The sequence below is a fragment of the Xenia sp. Carnegie-2017 genome, unplaced genomic scaffold (genome assembly GCF_021976095.1).
Source record: "Xenia sp. Carnegie-2017 unplaced genomic scaffold, XeniaSp_v1 HiC_scaffold_6, whole genome shotgun sequence".
NCBI lineage: Eukaryota > Metazoa > Cnidaria > Anthozoa > Malacalcyonacea > Xeniidae > Xenia > Xenia sp. Carnegie-2017.
In genome coordinates, this window is record NW_025813526.1 from 12,169,702 (window position 1) to 12,186,926 (window position 17,225).

Consider the following 17,225-nt stretch of genomic DNA (forward strand, 5'->3'; position numbering starts at 1 on the left):
TCCTATCAATGTGTAATTTTTTTAAGATTTCATGGACACTTGCCCGCCGACATTTGCCGATTTTCGGTGTTTTATAAAATTACACTTTGCTTGTGTATAACAAACTTATGTTTTTAATTTTATGTATAATACGGAGTATTTATTATATGGCAAGCGTCACTTCGGGTAAAATCTGGCGCTTTGAGTAGCTCAGAAACATTTTTGCCGGTCCATTATTTTCCCGTAATCGACCACGGTCTAAAATGCTTAATTTTACAGTCAAATGTAAACAAACTTCGTAAGCTAAACAGCAAAACGCAAGAAAAGCAAAACAATAAACTTTTAAAAATGCCAGTCCAAAGAAATATACTCGGAGGATACATATTGATAGAATTTAAGTTTTACTGATAAAAACTATAAAAGTGAAAGCAAACCCGTACAGAACAGCAAGGACGAGAAAAAACGTAAGCTTCGTTCAGGTCAAATATTGCCATATAATAAATCTTTTAATAACCTCGCTTTCTCTGTCTTTACTAAGAAATATCAGACCTCTGTCTTTTTGTACAAACCTTGTCTTACGGGTATGCGCCATTTTGTGCGACCATTGTACGCGCCACATAAATTGGTCTTAACCACTGATCTGAAATAGACCCAATAACGCATCCAACTGCAAAAATTGAAGCCGGAAGAAAATCTGCATCACTCGAATTTGGAACCCACTTTTCTATAGATTTGTATTGCAGAATCACAGTATTTGCAATAATTTGCCTTTTACACAATCCTGATCGAGACAATTTTCTTATCAAAACTATAGTAAGATGTGAAGAATATTTGAAAGAAAATTTACGGTTATTTCGACTTCAAAACGCTGGGAAACTTGATTCGCAATTTTCAATTGGTGAACAACTTCGACTCTACCGCATTTTACCTAAAGAGAAAGCTGTTATTGAATATATATACTTGTCTGGTCACTCTGGTTGGAGGAAGTTTGCATAAATCATAAAAGTTTTTATTGATTCTTTTCAAATCCTTCCAGATAAGACAGAAAAATTGGTATCTGACCTAAATGCTCTTTCTTCTGAGTTGTAGGCGCTTTTGCCTTACTGGAGAAATAATAAAAAATTTGTGACTTATTTCTAGACCAAAAATACCTGTGTGATCAATATCACTAACTGAGAAGAAAGTAATTTTAACGAGTAATGGAAATTGGCAATTTTTACTCTACATAGATTTGAATATTGCTGAAAAGCCATGAAATGAAGCTTGCTTTCTTTCTCGTGCTGGCTGCTTTGTACGAGTTGAATTTCATTTTTCTACTTTTTGAAAGTAAAAAAGAAGTCGTTTCAAACAGTATCGTCTGGATATTTAAATTGTTTTCAAGTGCATTTCTTTCGACTCATATTCTCAAATTGTTTTTGTTTCATTTTGTGTGTTATGCTGTTTGCTTTAAGAGTTTGTTTACGCGTTTTGGACTGTGGTTGATTACGGAGAAAAATGGACCGGCAAAAACAGTTCTTAGCGAATCAAAGCGCGCCGTTTTGATGGAAGTGATGCTTGCCATATAATAATAGCAAATAATTTACAAACATCTACAAGCCACAAGCAGACTAAGTAATCTAAAATCAATTACCACCCAATAATTTTAAGTAGTATCATATGAAGCAAACTCGAATAGAAGACTGGTGTTTAACTCAATACTTGAGAAAAAAAAAGAAATTTGTTTCATTTGAAAAGTAATAGTTCGAATTTGTTCTAACATCATATGTTTTTAAAGATTTACCCAAAATAAATGGTCATTAAATTTTCGCTTCTGAATAATATACAAATGGTTGACAGAACTTAATTTCTATCAAAGTTTTCTACGATCATTAATCCTACACTTTTAATCAATTTTGAGAAAAAATTTTTTCGTCTTATTCAAAAACAAGGTTGTGTATTGAAGAAATGTTCACTCCTTCAAATTTTTGAATCAAGATTCACAGCGTTGTAAAATATTTGTCCAAAATATTCTTCACATACTGTATTTCTATAGTTGTGATAATAGAACTGGCCAGACCAGAATCGCGTAAAGACAAGAATCTAGCAAAACTGTGATTCTGTAATACAAATCAATAGAAAATGGGTCCCGACTTTGACTCATGCAGATTCACTTCCGGCTTCAATTTTGCTAGAAATTTTTGTAGTAGTTGCTTTATCTAGTCTATTTAATATCAGTGGTCTTAACTTAGTAACAATCTCGTCCTGCCAAGTGCAACTTATGTAGGGGGGATCAGGGGGCATTGTCCCATGGAAAATTTGAAAATTAAGGGATCAAAAACTCTATTTCCTGTGTTTTTATGGCTAAATTACAAGGTTTTTGATTGCTTAATTCAACGTTTTTGTATATTGATTTTGAGTTTTGCATCACCAGTAATGAAGGACCTTCATTATATCTCCGGATAGGGGATTCTCCACATTTATCGTATTGTGTGTAGAGGAATACACATGCGACGTTAAGATAACGTCAGACTTATCGTTTAGCTTTGCTATACTTATTAATTTTCATTACATAGTTACGTTCTAACTTTAGTTATCTTTTGTCATATGTTTTAAAGAGCATTTATGCCATATATATGAAAAGAATATTATGTCATACTTTTTAATTAGTATCCAGACATTATATAAGCAGTGAAACGCTAGAGCGAGGATTATTGTTATTGAATAAGAGTTTGTAATAAGAAAGATACTAAACGCTTGTGATATTTGGCAAAATGTTGTTAGATGTATCGTAGGCCTCACCTGCAAAGCACAACATAATAAGAATATAAAGTTATCTTCATAGCAAAACGAATTACTACCGAATGGTAACATTCCAAACAGCTTGTTTAAACGTAAGATGATTACTCTATGAGCGTAACCACATTTTTGTTGGTTAGTATTTCCTTTAGCCTTTTATAAGCAATAGAACCTTGTTAAATAATATAGTGCTCTTCTTTGCAGTTTCTTATTAAAATTGTGAAAAGGAGAACTTCATTATCACCTTTAGTATGTCAAACCCGTGGCTTAAGTTCTCACTATATTCATATATGAACACATTTGCTGTATATTTTGCTAAGGCAATTCTTGTGCTTCTTGATGATGTGCCAAAAAAGTTCTAATTTAACCCATTTGACTTTGACAATAACGAGCAATGTTGAGGTAGCCATGCCCAGTAGAACTGCCTGAGGACAGCTTTGTTCCATTTTCTTATGATTGAAAATCTCTTACTTTTGCGAGTTTTATTATATCGTTCTGACTTTCTACAAGAAATAGTTATGATAATTGATGACAACATGTCATTCAAGCGTAAAGTTCTAATATTTCCTTGCTTTTCCTTATATGCCATAAATCAAAGAAATGCGTGATGACAGTTTTCCCCAAGTCCTTGCATAATTTTGAGCATATTTTTTGTTTATAGGACTGCCAATAGAAATTTATGGAGGGAAAAAAATGATGCTAGCAAAAAGTTAATTCTTCTATCCTGTAACAGCCATATGATAAAAACCGAAGCACTTTTGTCACTGATGCCCGCTGCGCAAAATGTGGCAAAGTTCAAAGAGACTTCCTGCGTCTAAGGACATAAGGTTTGCTTTCCCAAGTATGGTGCTCATGGCTGTGACAATGTGTGTCTACTTTAAGCATTGTTCCTAAGTTGCTTGGTTGCCTTTAAGGATCTGGCGCAAAGCATCTTTGGCATGGATTGAAAAAAGAGGGGCAAAAGAAATACAATTTCCTTTGTTTTATCTCTAGCACCCGTGTCTTGACTTGTTCTGAAGTATGTAAGAATTTTGATAAAAATACGAAAGCCTCAAATATGGTGAAATCACGTCATTTCATTTTACATACTGTGCTTTCCTAACAAGTTCATCATCAGCATTTTTTTTTGCTTTCTGCATGTGCATAGATAACACTGTGCAACACTCAAAAAAGTACAGAAAATCTGTGGTCATTTTTATATGCACAATAATATGAGAAATTCATGTTTGGCCTTCGTTTTGTTGAATTAGGCATAGATTTTTCAAAATTCGCCATTACTGAAATTCACGACTGTGGATTTCAAAATTCTAATTAATATTTTAATCTATGCCTAAACAGAGTTTTGGATTCACCCGTGTATGGGATGCACATATATTTATGATATTGCTCAAAATACATGTGGGATGGTATAGTAAAGGCAAGTAGGGAGGGGAGGGTTGTTAGACAAAAGGGACAGTAGGGAGTGGAGGGTGGGTAGACAAAGCATGACAACACATCAGCCATATTTGTTTTCACTTGCGATGTATATGTTGTTTGGTTTTAATCTGTTTTATTTAATGATATTATGGCTCTTTTCATATGCTTTAGTACGTTTATTTCAGTAATGGCGTCAAAAATGGGATACTGACGACTTTGCAGTCCATAAAGTCTATTAAAATGCTTTTATTTTATTAAATTTTTGATTTTTAAACACGTAGGTAGTTTAATTAAAAAAATTTAGTCTGTGAAAATATATAATAAATGATGTTCTGCACTTTTCATTTTTTTAAATTCAATATAAGTCAGAAAAATGTAAAATATTAATTGTCAAGGTTTTTTTTAATTTTTTATAGCTCAGAACCTTATTTGATAATTGTCTTTATTCTTTAGATTTTGGCTTTGACGATGACTTCAAGACAGTGCAAAAATGATCCAAGCAAATTCTGCTACATATGTGGCGAATTAACATTTGCTAAAGAAAGGCGCAGCATTACCAGCAATATCAAGAAATTGTACAAGGCGTACTTTCATTGTGATATGGGAGACCAAGACAAGCCATGGGCTCCTCATGCCTGTTGCCTTACATGTGTGAAAACATTGAGCGCATGGTATGCAAAAAAGAATGTTCACATGAAGTTTGGTGTGCCAATGATTTGGCGAGAGCAGAAAGATCATTCTAATGATTGCTATTTTTGTCAGCAAGATTATACGGGCTGTACAACAGCGAAAAAAAAGAAACACATTGTTTACCCAAATTTGCAATCAGCAATACGCCCAGTTGAGCACTCAAAAGAATTACCTGTACCAAAACCCTGATCAGGAAATGTGGAGTTCAAGCAGTGGGGATGAACATTACAGTGATGAATCAGTAGAATTTTCTAATTCAGAAAGCAATAATAAACCAATACTATTTTCTCAAGACGCTCTAAATGACTTATGCAGAGATCTTTATTTAACCAAAGACAAAAGTGAACTTCTTGCATCAAGGCTTAAAGAACGAAATCTTCTTAGAAAAGGTGTGAAAATAACATTATACAGAAAACGTGCACAAAACTTGCATTTTTTTTGTTCACTTTCAAAGATGATTTATGTTTCTGCAATGACATTATTGAACTTTTTGAACAACTGGAAATACCATATGATAACACCAACTGGCGACTTTTCTTAGATGCATCCAAGGAAAGTATAAAAGCTGTTTTGCTTCACAATGGGAACACCCTGCCACCTGTTCCTATAGCTTACAGCACAACCATGAAAGAATCATATGAAAATTTAAAAACTATTTTAACAAGCATAAAGTATGAAGTCCATAAATGGCATGTTTGTGCAGATTTCAAGGTTATAGCCATGCTCACTGGCCTTCAGCCAGGCTATACTAAATTTTGTTGCTTCTTGTGCTTGTGGGACTCTAGAGCAAGAGCTGAACACTATGTACGCAAACACTGGCCCGCTAGAGATGAAATTGAGCAGGGAAAACATAACATCAAACACAAACCACTTCTGCAAAGTGATAGAATCCATTTACCGCCTTTGCATATTAAGCTCGGTTTGTTCAAGCAGTTTGTGAAAGCACTAGACAAGGATTCCTTGGCATTTGCATATCTTGCAGAAAAGTTTCCTTCATTAAGTCAAGCTAAAATAAAAGAAGGTATCTTCGTAGGTCCCCAAATTCGAAAAATTGTTCTTGATGAAATTTTTGACACACATCTCACGAGAAAAGAAAAATGTGCCTTTGAGTCATTCAAGAAAGTTTGTGATAACTTCCTGGGAAAACATCGTTCAGAAGACTATGTGCAAGTTGTGAATGATCTACTGCGTCATTTTCATGATATGGGATGTAACATGTCTCTAAAAGTTCATGTGCTCCACTCTCATTTGGATTTTTTTTGCTGAGAATCTTGGCCATGTGAGTGATGAACATGGCGAAAGGTTCCATCAAGATATTTCATTAATAGAAAAACGTTTTAAAGGAAAATGGAACACTGGTATGTTGGCAGACTACTGCTGGAATTTAAAAAAGGATGATGACACTCTACACAAGAGAGTTAAGAGGACAAATGTTGTTTAAACTGGTGATTTCGTTGTTTTATATATATATGTGTTTTTTTAATATATAATATTACAGTACATGAAAATGGCACCTAATCCAGAGAAATAAATGTCAGATTTGGAATCAGCATACTTTTCTTACACCGAAACAGGTCTTATATGTCTTGTACTTTTTTTTTTCACTTCAATTTTGTTGCACAGTGTAATCAAACTGCTTGGTGCGTCATCAATATCAATGAATAATCATTATTGTTTAATAAAAATAATAAAAAAAACTTTAAATCTATCAACTAACCATGCTCATTCTCATTTAGATTGACCAAATCAATTAAATTTTGTACTTCTTTTCTGATTTTATCAAAAAGTAGAGTGTTTTGTACATCCTTAAAAGCATCCCCAGCTAGCACACGACGTTTTTTAACCTTGGCCGAAGGTTGTATTTACGTTACGTTATGCCTTAACGTTAATACAAAGTTCTTACCACGTTGTTTTCCTTATTCATATTTTAACCACGTTGTGTCAACGTTGGTTGAACGTTAACATTCACATTCGGTAAGGAAGTTACGACTGTTACGTGGTAAGGTTAAAACAACGTTGTCTAAACGTTAAGATGAACGTTAGTATAAGGTGATTTTTTGGTCGCCGACGTTGTTAATGTCTAACGTTGTATGAACGTTTTCTAAACGTAAAGATGAACGTTAGATTAAGGTGATTTTTTGGTTGCAGCTTCGTTAATGTATAACGTTGTATGAACGTTGGTTAAATGTTAAGATTAACGTCAATTCATGTCATATCATGTTTACGTCGTGCGTTGCATTTAACATTGTATGAATGTCGAAAATAAAAATAACGTCGGTCGTTTATTCTGAACAATGATATCAATATGCGTTCGCTGTATCACGTTAATAAAAAATAAATTTTAATATATAATTTGATAACGTTATGACGCGAATGCGACCGATGCGACACAGTTGGCGAAATATGCAATAAAAGAAACATAAATCGCTGTAGACCTTAACAAAATTTGCGGGCTCAGAATACTATTTTGACCGTGTTTCTGTATATTTCATTACAAGTGGCAAGTCGATCTTTGCAATTAAAATTTTTCACCCAAGAAAGAATATATATTTGATACAACACATTCAAGAACGAGCTGATCAACGTTTTCATCGTAAGTATATGCTGTTTTGATTTTATTTGAATAAACAAAGAACTTTGTCAAGGAATAATTCAACATGTATATTCACGTGTAACACGATTTCGCGATCAATGGTTGACGGTTGACCCGTTTCATTTCTTATTCTTAGAACAAGTGCTGCTATATTGTAGCGTGATCAAAGTAAGGTGAAATTTTATTTGTTTAGATATTGTAGTTATTGTTGAACAAAGACAATGAGGAACAATAAACGTCTTATAATGCCATTGTCGATTTGCCATTACCGTTGGTTAAATAAAGCATACAATTTGTTGTATTTAGCCACAAATAACACAAGCAACATCTTACTTAAGTAATTTGGTGTGTTGATAAGCACAAAAAAGCTTTAAAATTTAAATGATCCAAATCGACAAAGGATGGTTGAAATGTATATGATGGATTGATGATAAATGCGTAAAACAACGAATTTGTGTGTTACTTTGCTCATGTAGCTTTCTAGGCTTTTTTGAATGATTTCGACATAGGCAATTTGTTCTCATTATTAAGAAAGGCCAATTTTTTTTATCTTTAGTGATAAGGCCAATTATTGATCGCCAATATTCAGAAAAGCCTGCGGGTTATTGGCTTATTGCTGTGGACATTTAACAAATATATTTTCATTCTTCTATACTAAAGCCTTAATTTTCAATTGTTTCGACGAAAACTTTGTTAATTTTTCTTGTTTCTTTTTATAACATTAACCTTTTTATTATATATACTGCTCTATGATTAATATTTTTTAACATGGGGTTATGTGATTATGTGATTTACAAAATGTTTTTGATTAAGAATCACATAGCCTTAAACAAAATAGTTTGCTGTTGTTAGCTAGTAAACTATAATGTTATACTTAAAATTTTAGGGTTATGTATAAATTAGGTATGATACATGCATGTAAAGAGAGAATAAGTTACAAATGGCTGAGGAGACGTATAAGTTACCATGACCTGTGAATGAGACTTCGATCACCAGCACTTAGGGGGAATGGGTTGTGACATTAGGATTTGTTTAAATCAATCAAAAATAAATAGAGTGACAGTTACATTTTATTATTTATTTTAATTCATATCATAATGAAGCGTAACGGATGCAATACAGAAAAACTGGATTGCTGCTAATAGAGCTTTAAGATACAGTGATGCATTGCCTAATGATGATGGCTGTAGTAATCTGCTCTATAATGTTTTTGATAATGACCTTGAACATTCACAACCTTTATACAAAAATCAGCTCGAACCATTGTCTGTCCTTTCTCTTTGCAATTTGGTTATAATTGTGATATTGGTGAAAATGACCATTCTGTTTCTGGTGACGTTGATATTTTAGATGTTTCTTTTTGCCATGGAAAAGCTGATTCTTTAGTGCATGTGAATGTAGACATTTGGGAAATGCATTTTTCTGATTTTGAAGATAATACTTTAAATGTTTCTTTTCAAGAAGGGTTAGTTGATTGAGTGAATGAGTACTCAATTAAGCAAAATGCAGTTGATGGTTTGCTTGCTCTTGTTAAGGATAATGGTCATCCAAATTTGCCTGGTTGTGCTCGCACTTTGTTGCATACATCGAGATGTATACGTTCGTGCGTGCAATAAAGATATATGTTAAACCCAGTACGTGTCTTCTCTGTAGATATAAGCAACGTCTCTTCACAAGGAATTCCTACAACTGGCACAACAAGAGAAAGACATTCTCAACGAAACAGTGGTTTCTTAGGCAAGCTTTTCTTACAATTCATTATTGCATGTCTTGTTGTTACGTTTTCATTTATGTTCATTTCGTGTCGTTTGAAATGTTGTTTTTTTCTTCACAACTAACTGCAACACGTGATTGCTTTGCAGATGCGCATGACCTTACATCGCACGAAACGCCTTCGACAAGTTCTATGAACATAACACCTGCAGGAAGATGTTCTCAACCAATCAATAATGGTACCTTTTCTGCAGTATATATATATATTGAATAGCGTTGTTATTATGTATGCGTATTCAATTAGGAATTTGATGCGAGTTTTTATTGGAATTTTCTTGTTAGCATTTTGTAAGGGTTTATATTTTTAAGATGTTACGTAGGTTATACATAAGTTATTCTATTATTTTCTTATCTATCTTGTAGGCTTCAAAGATAAGTTCTCACCAAACTGGAAACATTAATTGATAAGCAAGAAGAAGCGTTGTCAATATTTCTTGCTCTGTTAAGCGCTACGAAAGGTGTAGACGAGCACGAAATTTTGGAAGATGTTGTACGTAATCCCTTAGATTCGTTTGAAGAACTTGAGGACCTATCCTCAAGTCTTGATGAAGAAAAATCCAGAAGAAAGTCGGTAAGTTTTGGAAAGTTAGCCACCCATACGTATTTAGTAATATTTATTGGCACCGCCTATTTTTTATACATGACTCTTTCAAGTGTTACGTAATAAATGTGACTAAGGAGGGCATAGCCCTTCCCTTTTATCTGTTTGGAAAGGTGAAAACGATAGTTTCATTTGCAATTACGTAACATAATATTGACTTTTTTTCTACCATTTGTGTTTGAAGCTTGAAAACATGCACGTTTGTTACAGTCTGAAACGTAATTTTAATGACGATTTTCGTGACGTTAGGGGTCAGATTATCAGATTATCTGGTTTTGGCTTTGTCGATGTATTCTGATCTGTCCATGATAACTGTTTTGCGTCCTTTGTCAGCTCGTAATATGATTATTTGGTCGTCGTTTTGTAGGTTTTTAATTGCTCGTAGTTCTTCGTAGTTTAGGGTGACAGGTTGTTTGTGGCAGAGGTTATTTGTGATTTTGTGACGAATGTCTTTTTTCGTTTGGTCTGTTAAGTCGGTGTACTTTAAAGCGGATTCCAGGTCGGCAACGTAGTCAAGTTTGTTCACGTCTTTAAAGTTGTAATTACGAACTACTACAGACAAATACTAGAAACTACTACAAACGAACTACTCACAAACGACAAAACTTGGCAAGCTACAACACAACTAGACAAAAATGAAATCCTAGACTTACTCAACCTTTGCCTCTCCACTGAATTCACCTTCCAAAACACATACTACAGACAAATTTCAGGCACACCAATGGGATCACCACTATCCACCTTCCTCGCAGAAGCTGTCATGCAACACCTCGAAACACAATCAGTTACAAACAACACAAACATCAGACTATGGAAAAGATATGTCGACGACATGTTTGCCATAGTCAAGAAAGACAAAACTGAACAAATCCTACACACCATAAACAATACCACAAAGAACATTACCTTTACTAAAGACGAAGAACACGACAAACAACTTACCTTCCTCGACATCCTACTAACCAGAACAGATGACGGTACACTAAACACACAAGTATACCGCAAAACCACCCACACAGACCAAATACTCGATTTCAACAGCAATCATCCAACACAACGCAAAATAAGCTGCATTCGAGCACTTTTCAACAGGATAAACACTCATTGTAATACGGAAGAAGCAAAAAAAACAGAACGCAACTACTTATACTCCACATTTATTAAAAACAATTACCCTAGAAACTTCATAAACAAAACTATATACAAAATACAAAACAAAACAACAAAATACCGGACGAAACAGTAAAAATCGTCACATTACCATACATAAACGGAACATCAGAAATGACTGCCAGACTTCTTCGACCATTTAATATTAACGTCGCCCACAAACCTACACAAAAACTCAAATCATGTTTCACCAAACATAAAGACAAGACAACAATTCATGATACAACTGACGCGATCTACAGGATACCATGTAAAGACTGTTCAAAGCAATACATAGGACAAACATCTAAGAAAATTGAAGCAAGACTAACAGAACACAAAAACGCCATAAAACGACGAGATCCGAACTCACTACCGGCAGAACATACCCACGGAAACAACCACACATTCGACTGGACAGAAACTAAAGTACTCGGACGCGCACAGACTAAACACGCACGCGAATTTAAAGAAGCTTGGTACAGTATAGACAACGAATCAATAAACAGACATATCGACATACCCATCATATACTCACAACTAAAGAAAAGGGACAAAAAAACTACAAACAACACCAAAACTAAAACACTACACTCTAATATTATTAACACCAATCATATTAACAATACACCAAAACCCATGGCAACGCATTTCACCCCATCCAATCACATTAATCCACCCACTTATCCAATTAGACGCTCTAAACGTCTACAAGCTAAAACACGTGTAAATAAATATCCTCATTCTTATGAAGGCTCGAAGCAACGAGTTGAAAGCTCAATAAAAATCATTCAAAATCCGGAGAAACTTTTATCTTTTATGTATTCAATGCCTGGATTACAAACTTTCAAACATATATATATAGGTATGTCTAAATTGAACTTTTCCATATAATTTATCTTTTACTCTCTTTACTAGCTGCAGTTTTTGGTAGCACTGTGTGCAAACACCTGTGCAAACAGTGTTAGAAGAATTATGACAAAGCTGGGAACAAATAATCTATGGTCCCAATATAGTTTAAAAGGCATGAAGTCAAAGCGAACATTTCAACACCTTGCCCTCTGCAAAGTTATAACAAGTAAGCACAATTAGACGATAATGATTGCTGCAGCAGTACTATGTTTTGTCTTTTTTTCTCGTTCATGAATTGGAAATACAGCCATTTATGTTGCTCCTTGTCATAAGGAATATTGTTGCAAGTTTTAAAAGCTAATACATTAAACTGTTCTGCATATATCACTATAATGAATTGTTGTTTATCATTCAGCTTACGATTTAGTTTTTCATCTATGCAATTTATTTAAAGTGTCTTTTCTGTTTCGTTTCACTTGTTAGAAGCCTGCGTCAGAGCTCATAAAAGATGCAGCGAGGCCAACGTTGAAGAGCAAATTGCCGAATTTTCAAAATATGCTCCAGGCAAGCAAGGTGGTTCCAGATTTAGGGTAACATGTCATTATCATCATAGATTGCTGGGTAAAGTTTATAGATGTCATATTTTTTTTGTTTGATTTTCTAAACTTAGACAGGGAGAACTCAACTTATTTTACTCCGTAATCTCATATTTAACATATTTGTATTTTCTTGTCTGTGTAAGTTGAGAAAAATACACATTAAAATTATTGGCATGTGCACTTAAAGAAAGTGAGCATGTGTCTCTCATTGTCCTTCAATCATAAGTAAAGCAAAATGGAATGGATACATACATATACATAATGCGTATCATTTAAAATAGTAGCGAGAAACTTGCCGAGAGGAAATCGAATACGTGTAATAAAAATTAGTGCCTAACATAAAAATTTGATTAGAGCCATAGAAAAATTGTAAAATTGGATTTATTAAAGCGTTTCGTCTTTACTCAAGATATCTTCAGAAAAATAAATAGAATGTTAAGACAAGATATTATATTTACAAAAAAGTGTTAAATTACTACTAAAGAAGCCGGTATCAAATGGATTATATGATAAGGAAGTTAGAAAGTAAAATAAAGAGACATTAAAAGAAATTAAGTGGAATGAAGTTTCCTTGCACGTTAAGTGAAGGCTTGTATTTATTGATTAGAAGGCTTTCATGAATGGAGAGTTCAAAAGAATCGTTAGAAGAGGAGATTATTTTAAAGTCGTCCAAGTTGGGGGGTGTGTCTAGTTGCGTTAATGTGAACAAAGATGCTTGATAACGCAGGGTGGGAAAATTGGTTGCCTGTAAGGGGCGATATTCCAAAGTGCTCCAAAGATCCGGTGTGTAGATGACGTGTGGTTTGACCCACATACGAGGCGTTGCAGCTTCGACACTTGAAGAAATAGACTACACCAGATCTCAGAGGCTTGGGAATTTTGTCCTTAAAGGGGAAGAAAGAAGAGATAGGTCGGGAAGTGCGGAGAACAAATTTGATAGATATATATGGGAAGGCTGCAGCACAAAGGCTATTGATTTGTATGCCGGTGAAAGGAAGACAAAAATAGATGGGCATTTTGTGAGCAGTCATAACAGGTGGTTTGGGGGCAAAGGTGTTGTTAAGGAAGTGACGTGTGATTTGGTCAATTATACGTGAAGGAAAACCGTTTTTGTTGAGTGACTTTCTGGTAAATTCTAGTTGTGTATGAAAATTTTTGTAAGTAGAACAAAGGTTGAAGATGCGATGAAGTAAGCAGGAGACTAGTGAAAGTTTGTTAGTAAGTGAGATGAAGCTGTGGAAGTTAGTGAAGAGGCCAATGAAAGTAGGTTTGCGGTAGACGGAAGTGGTTTGAATGAAGAAGGACATTTATTAAGCCAGGATTGTTCGTAAAAGGACATGAATATATTAGCAAAGAGCCACACCATCAATATGCTGGTACATTTCGCCGTTAAAGATAGAGTGACAGTTCTTAACAGCTAGAGAGAAATTCTGTTGCAGTGGTGGTTGTTAAAAATGCTATTGGATATTATGCGGATGGTTTCGTCAACAGGTATGTTAGTAAATAGGGATACGACATCAAAACTAGCAAGGACAACATTACTGGAGTTGTTATCGCAATTTAGGATTTCTTCAACAAAGGAGAAAGAGTCTTTGATAATGAGGTTGCTTATAGTGAAGGGTTTTAGGAGTGGGATGAAAAACTTAGATAGTTTATACGAATCGTGATTAATGGAGGTAAGAATGGGTCTGAGAGGGATGTTACATTTATGTATTTTAGGAAGACCATACAATATACCTATTCGTGAATCAGTTGGGTAAAGTTCTTTGTAAGTTTCTTGGCCGATAGATTTAGCATCTTTTAACTTTTTTAATAAAGACTTCACTTGATTTTGTCGCTGTAAAGTGACTTTTACTGGATCTCCATAAAGAGGTTGAAACTTTGTAGTGTCAGATAAGAGTGAGTTCATTTTCTTTATATAGTCGTCTTTGTTAAGTATTGCAATACCATTTCCTTTGTCAGGTTTAGTGATGAGGATAGTTCTGTTGTTTTTTAAATTATTAAGTCTTCTTGTGAGTATAGGAAAGGTGGTGGGCTGTAACTTCGGAAACATGAGTGAGCAATGTCTTTTAATTTGCATTTGATCGAGTCTGAAAAAAATCCGGATGATTCATTAACAGGTTCTCGTTTAAGATGGTTGTAGAGTTTTTCAAAGGGTGTTATGAAGGTGCAAATGCTTAACTTTTTCGGTGGGATGGTTCAACCGACGCTACGTTGACGACTGTTTTTTACTTTTTCATTCCTCCGATCACGTCCCTTTCTTTCTTGACTATCTGAACCGACAGCACCCTAACATCACATTTACAGCTGAAGTCAAACAAAACAGAAAACTATCATTTCTTGACATTGACATGTCTCGTACTAATGGAAAATTCACCACTTCTGTCTACCGCAAACCTAGTTTCACTGGCCTCTTCACTAACTTTCACAGCTGATAAGAACTGTCACTTTATCTTTAACGGGAAAATGTACCAGCAAATTGATGGTGTGGCTATGAGCAGTACATTGGGCCCTCTCTTTGCTGATATATTCATGTCCTTTTACGAACAATCCTGGCTTAATACATGTCCTTTATTCAAACCACTACCGCAAACCTAGTTTCACTTGCCTCTTCACTAACTTCAACAGCTTCATCCCACTTACTAACAAGCTTTCACTAGTCTCCTGCTTACTTCATCGCATCTTCAACCTTTGTTCAACTTACGAAAATTTTCATACACAACTCGAATTTACCAGAAAGTCACTCACCAAAAACGGTTTTCCTTCACGTATAATTGACCAAATCACACGTCACTTCCTTAACAACACCTTTGCCCCCAAACCACCTGTTATGACTGCTCACAAAATGCCCATCTATTTTTGTCTTCCTTTCACCGGCATACAAATCAATAACCTTTGTGCTGCAGCCTTCCCACATATATCTATTAAATTTGTTTTCCGCCCTTCCTAACGTATCTCTTCTTTCTTCCCCTTTAAGGACAAAATTCCCAAACCTCTGAGATCTGGTGTAGTCTATTTATTCAAGTCTCGAGCTGCAGCGCTTCGTATGTGGGTCAAACCACACGTCATCTACACACCAGATCTTCGGAGCACGGGAATATCCCCTTACAGGCTACCAAGTTTTCCACCCTGCGTTATCAAGCATCTTTGCTCACATTAACACAACTGAACACTTCCCCAACAGACGACTTTAAAATAATCTCCTCTTCTAATGATTCTTATGAACTCTCCATTCATGAAACCTTCTAATCAATAAATACAAGCCTTCACTTAACGTGCAAGGAAACTCCATTCCACTAACCTCTTTTAATTTCTCTTTATTTTACTTCCTAACTTCCTTATCATATAATCCATTTGACACCGCCTCCTTTAGTAGTAATTTAACACCTTTTTGTAAATATAATGTCTTGTCTTAACATCCTATTTATTATTTGTTTGAAGATGTCTTGAGTAAAGACGAAACGTTACAATAAACTCAATTTTACAATTTTTGGTCTATTTCTATGGCTCTAATCAAAACTTTATGTTGGGCATTTATTTTTACACGAATAATGCGTATCTTTAAAACCGTTCATTTTAGTGCAGGTATTAGATTTGTTCAAGTTTCTAATTTTTTAACTCAAACTGCATGATTAGAATTATGATATACAATTTGCTTAGCGTGGTATTAAGCAATTATTGAATGAAATAGTATATGAATTAAGACTTATGAAGGCCAAGGTTTGTTCAATCATATAAAATAAAACAATAGTACCCGCTCGGTGATTGGTCTATAGCCGTGTTTGCATTAGCCTGTGCAAACCGATTTCAACTCAACCAATCAAATCAATCTATTAACCAAAAAGATTTTGCATAGCGATGTAAATTTATAACCGAAGAACTTCAGTCTCTTGCTTGCACGGATCTCTTCTCAAGTTTTTCCAAAGTTCTCATTGGTTTGCATAAGCCAAATTGTATTTCTCAGATGATATATGAGCATATGTGACGTAAAGATATAATAAACGCCCTATATTAAATTAACACCTTATACAAATTAACCCCCCCCCCTCCTTGCAACGCCACATACTAACTAAAGTCCCGTCCTCGATAAACACCCACCCCCTTCAAAACATTACCATTATGATATATTAATTATAGTGGGTTCACAATTTGGCTTATAAGAAGTTTAGTTTGTTTTATTTGTTCACACAAACAACTAATATACACGTCTCTCTTTTCATTTCGCTGCACCACAACATCTAGAATTGATTAAACGCCCTGGCCGTTGATAAATTCATTTTCGGTACAAACGAGCACTCAAATGAATTCCACTTTTAACATTTCGAAATTCGAATTCCGCTGCGTCGATATTGTCACTTTACGGTGCTTTTTGTGAAATAAACAGCACCGCATAATCCAATATCATCGAGCATATGTGATTGTTACACAAAAGTATGCAGTAGCCAGAAGCAATGTTTTGTTACAGCAAATAGTTAATAGTTGTGGCTTTAAATTTTTTTAACAAATTATGTTTCAAATATTGATTTTTTTAGTTAGTGCATGGACACTTATAGCATAGACCTTATAGCAGCAGAGTATGTAGCATCCTATAATAAAAAAAAACCAAAAAACGATCACGTTCTTTTCTTAACAACAGAATGTTACTTCAGCCTATGATTGTAGGGAGGGTTGGTATTGCCTAGAGAATATTTGAAACTCACGGCAAGAATGCGTGATACGTAATACGTGCAATGATTACGGTAGGCGTGCAACATGACAAGCGTGTTCGATCTGTAAAATGGCTTACGTGTTCTGTGAA

General features: G+C 34.7%; 1 protein-coding gene and 2 long non-coding RNA genes across 3 annotated transcripts in view; all 3 read left to right on the forward strand.

Annotated features, from left to right (window-relative positions):
- The first annotated feature begins 2,820 nt into the window (after window positions 1-2,820).
- LOC124458049 lies at window positions 2,821-4,971 on the forward strand. Its single transcript, XR_006952965.1, has 2 exons — window positions 2,821-3,772; window positions 4,624-4,971. It is a non-coding gene; the product is annotated as an uncharacterized LOC124458049 (long non-coding RNA).
- A 2,074-nt stretch (window positions 4,972-7,045) lies between these two features.
- Window positions 7,046-9,184, forward strand: LOC124458422. Its single transcript, XR_006953174.1, has 3 exons — window positions 7,046-7,453; window positions 7,590-7,621; window positions 9,107-9,184. It is a non-coding gene; the product is annotated as an uncharacterized LOC124458422 (long non-coding RNA).
- Window positions 9,185-9,319: 135 nt separating this feature from the next.
- The window catches only part of LOC124458416, a 56,320-nt gene continuing 48,414 nt past the window's right edge, over window positions 9,320-17,225 (forward strand). Inside the window, exon 1 of the transcript XR_006953161.1 lies at window positions 9,320-9,405. The gene's annotated coding sequence lies outside the window, so the exon portion shown is untranslated. The remainder of the gene's footprint in view (window positions 9,406-17,225) is intronic.